The sequence below is a fragment of the Helianthus annuus genome, chromosome 12 (assembly GCF_002127325.2).
Source record: "Helianthus annuus cultivar XRQ/B chromosome 12, HanXRQr2.0-SUNRISE, whole genome shotgun sequence".
Classification (NCBI taxonomy): domain Eukaryota; kingdom Viridiplantae; phylum Streptophyta; class Magnoliopsida; order Asterales; family Asteraceae; genus Helianthus; species Helianthus annuus.
This window is the reverse complement of record NC_035444.2, coordinates 107,695,671-107,700,318: the sequence shown is the minus strand read 5'-3', so window position 1 is coordinate 107,700,318 and position 4,648 is coordinate 107,695,671. Positions and strand designations below refer to the sequence as shown.

Below are 4,648 nucleotides of genomic sequence, written 5' to 3'. Positions count from 1 at the left end.
TATATACATGCGTATCGAAGTACACGTTTGTATCCCTTTTTAATTCAGACGTGCTTACGATCTCATAGCTTCACTATTCCAGTGTTTTCTTGCAAACACTTACCCCTTCCCGTTTTAAGAGTTAGTCATAATACTTATTTCGCTTACAATACCAACATTTTGGTTCCTTTCTCTTATATACTTTCATTTCTTTTACGCATTCGATTACCCAATTAAGTGGGTAACGGCATATACTCTCATAATGAGATTCAAGCATACCACTTACGACCCGGTAACATCGGGTTAATTGCTTTCAACATAAATCTTTCGTTCTATCCGTATAACGGATTGAACTTCATACATTCGTTATTGCATTCACGACCACCCGTTCTAAACGGATGGTACTTTATCCTTACTCGACTTGTTCAACTTGAACCGGTCGACTTGCATAGCTTGTTATAGCCTTCGCTATCATAACCAAATCCGCAAGGGATTTGCATCATTCATATCCTTCATTCCTTGAATCTGTCTCACGGATTCAAATTTTGCATTCATATCTTGTTGATCCGTACTTTCTTACGGATTCAACATTCTTCATTCTTATCACTTATACTTTTACTCTTACGTAGTATCCTCAATTTTCCCGAGAGTCTTACTACCTATTTCCCCCGCACGCCCACCTGCTACCCAGTTCTACCTGACATACCTGCGATAATTACCATGGTCTCACGAACGTCATATGCTTCTTGCGTACTGTCCAGGTGCGCAATCCACACAGTAGTTTTGTGCCTTCGTGTAATCATCGCCTTATGTCTGAGAAGTGGGTTTTAGTTTCGTGCATATTTCTAAAACTTCCCCAAGACCACATCATTGTCTTTCGTTTAATAATTACCCTCCCAAGGAGATCTCTTCCTTTTTCTTTTAACGTCGGTACCCATACATATTAGTAGCATGTACCTGGGGTTAATTTGCCTATTTGCATCTTTGCCTGCCTTAGCGTTCATCCTATTCTGCATTCACGGATCATCCTCTTCAAACTTTTAAGCTTACCTTGCACATACAAAAACCGTTAGTTTCCTCATATGAATGCATACATACACGCTTTCATTCCATTTTTTTTACCTTTAGATTTTGATCGAGTCATGGATTGTACGGGTTCCTTATCACAAGAGCACACAGGTTTGAGTTCAAGCATTTATCTTCTCGTGCATGATTCACTCAAACAAGGGCTCTGATACCAACTTGTAACGCCCATATTTCTTAGTCCGAAAAGTAATATTACCATACTATTATTTGAGAAAAATTCGGGCATGACCCGTTCGTAATAAGAACAATTCCCTGTAAGATCGTCGTGTAAGAACCTAAAGATAACGCAGCGGAAAAATAGCTTTAAAAATTTCTTTACGGTCTAATAACAATACACACATTCAAGAAGAAGCTTACAAAATTCACTTCCCTTTTTAATTCTTAAAATTAATGCGTTACAAAATTAAGACCACGTAACCGTTCTTTCCGTACAACCCTTGTTATTCGACTCGATCTATGCCCGCTTATCTTCGATAGTGGTAGAAGAAATCCGTGTAGTACCTGTGGACACCACATACAACTTAACCATTAGTCATTGACAATGTCATACGGCAATAATCTGATACAAATTAAAAATCATATAACATTCGACTATTCTCTCGGATTCCTTTGTTCCGAGTTCGGCTTCAAGGTTCGGCTTCAATTCTACAAGAGTCTGACGTTCTCATTCCTGCATTACATTTCAATCTCAAGCACATCATTAGTAACGTCCATACTCAAACGTATTGAAACCATGTATACATGCATACTTGTCCCATTCTTTTCATAGACGATAAATCCTACTTCGTGCATTCATATATTCATACGTCTGATCATACGCACCTACATATCTACATACAATCATAATTATACATACATACGTACATATCTGATGCATATGCTTTTGGTACGCCTAAGTGGTTAATATTTACATGTTTAAGCATCGAATTTGTATCGAGACATGTTACTTTGATGCATTTTTACATGTAGGGTAGTGGTGGAAGGTTACGTGATGATTCCGGATCATAAACCTATCACATGGAGCTTTACACACATCAAAGGAACTCAAGGAAAGTGATCTAGGCTTGTTTGGAACACCCCAACATTCACTTTAACATGGAACCAACGTTTGACAGTGAAGCATGGGCGTTTGGGTTTCTGCCTGGCGTTCCATACTCCCAAACCCGGCGTTCCATACTCCGGGTGCAGATACAAAACGCCCACTAAAACTCGCATAACTTTTAACCCGATTGTCCGTTTAACCTCACGTTTCTTCCTACATGCTTGTAAATTCACATTCTATCATATGAACTTAAAATCCCATATCCGGATTAAGGAAATTCTTAACTTACACGCTATCGGCTTAATAATCATTTTCTAATTATTTGACCCGTTTATGTTTTCATCAAACCACTCCTTTGTTTTAACCCAAAACATACATGAACATTATATCCATAATACTCTTATATTATCTAGAGTTTCGTACTTGGGGTTTACGCAACCGATACCTGGTATTCATTAAATTCATTCATTCCATTTAAATCTACGTATCAAACTTGTTACTAAAACCTCCACTTACGCAAATGTATATCTATTAAACCAACTCACATCTGAATCTTTTGACTATTAAACCACATCTCCGATTCCCGGATTGCGTACTTATGTGCAATTCTACCCATTAACCGTTTATATTACCGTAGCCATTTCTTATACAACTTTTCGATATAATCATAAGACCTCATTTTGACCCGTTTGGTCTACTTAGAAAAATTCACCAATTTCATTCAACTAAATCCATATTTGACATTAAACATCATGTTTAATTAATTAAAACGCTACACTACTTAAACAAACTAAGAAGTGATTACGGAATCACTTACCTCGTGCGTCCGAGTTCATGCATAGTTTCCGTATTTTACCTTTGACCCATTGTCCTTCCGTGCTCGTGTCCATGTTGACATGGCTCCTACACTTTCAAGTTATCATCAACGCATTCTTGTTAGCATACACCATTGTACTTGATAACGAGCATACATTTGCATAATTTCACATTCAACTTGCATCAATCCTAACAAGCATACGACATGTACCCGATTTCACATTCTCTCAAACCCATATAACCATCATGTCATTCCATTTATCACATATTTATATACCATGTACCCTACGATTATCTATAATCCTATAATTACTACAACAAGTCTAGCCATGTTCCTTATGCGTAGTTGACTTTCAAAAGTCAACGACTCATTATTTTAACTTTCTGCTTAAACTCACATACTCATGAAGTCATAATAGGCTATACAATCGACTTCATATACAATTTCCTACTCATAACGAAATGCGTTTATAAACAAGTGATTATCTAATTATATACAATACACACACTCATTCACAATCGTTTCATACAAGTCTCACATCCTAGCATCACTTAGACATTTCATCATACACTTGGTGTGCATACCACCAATAAAGCACATAGTACAAGTACTTAATGCGTTACCCTACTAGTTCATACATAATTCGTTGATTACCACAAGAATCAACTTATGTTCATACTAAAATCAACCTAGTCTTTCAAAATCAATATCATAATCACATTACTCATGATTCATATCAAATTACCCATCTAGGCACTCTCTATAACATGAATTTAACATCAATTTCACACAATTCATCCATAATTTTACTAAGTTTCATTATCTCACCATTTCAAGTGGGTTTTACCCCAAACTACCAATACAACCAAAATAGCACATAACATTACCTCTATTGTTCATATCAACTAACATTCATGTCTAATTTTATCCAAAAATTGCGGATTATATATAACCCATTTCATCAAAATCATTATACCATAAAATTCGACTTACTTGTTGATGAGAACACTTAGGAGGTTATAATTCCTAATTCATGCATAGCAATTTCGAACCCTAGGCCCCTTGATTTGAAGATTTTCCTTGCTAGGTTATAAGAGCAAAGTTTTTTCCCTGCTCCTTAATTCTGTCGATCGCACAAGCCCAGGGGAAAACCCTGCCCCTTTTTTTTTTATCAAACTTCAAGCATTATTAACATATTTAGCCCCTCACCTTTTAGAGTGTGTGCTCATATTGAAGTTTCTACGTTAACTCGGTTACTTTCCTTTGGTTAACTTAGTTACATACATATATTTTAAATTTACTATCATTCTCTTACGGTACCATTTACAGTTACCGTTTTCTGCTATTTAGCATCATTAATATAATACTATTTATAACATATGAAATTTTGGGGTGTTACAACCACCAAACATATCGACATCAGACATCACTTTGTGAGGGATTGCTATGAAAAAGGTTTGATTTCTCTGCATCATGTTCCAACTAAGGATCAGCTGGCAGATGTGCTAACCAAAGCATTAGACACATCTACCTTTGAAAGCTTGATCTCTAGGATTGGCATGCTCAACATGGAATAACAGGCAAAATCCTGTTTTTCTATAAATAAAAGCATCAAAATGTTTTCAGAAAATCAAAAATCCATCCTTAAAAATAGTTAAAAATGAATTTTTCATTAAAATCCTAAAAGTCTGCCATAACCACTGATTGGGTTCAAAAGTCTGTGC

General features: G+C 36.1%; 1 long non-coding RNA gene across 1 annotated transcript; it reads right to left on the bottom strand.

The window, feature by feature from the left end:
- Positions 1–1,449: 1,449 nt before the first annotated feature.
- Positions 1,450–4,066, bottom strand: LOC118484932. Its single transcript, XR_004875094.1, has 2 exons — positions 3,918–4,066; positions 1,450–3,015 (listed from the first exon to the last, which is right to left on the bottom strand). It is a non-coding gene; the product is annotated as an uncharacterized LOC118484932 (long non-coding RNA).
- Between the last annotated feature and the right edge of the window lie 582 nt (positions 4,067–4,648).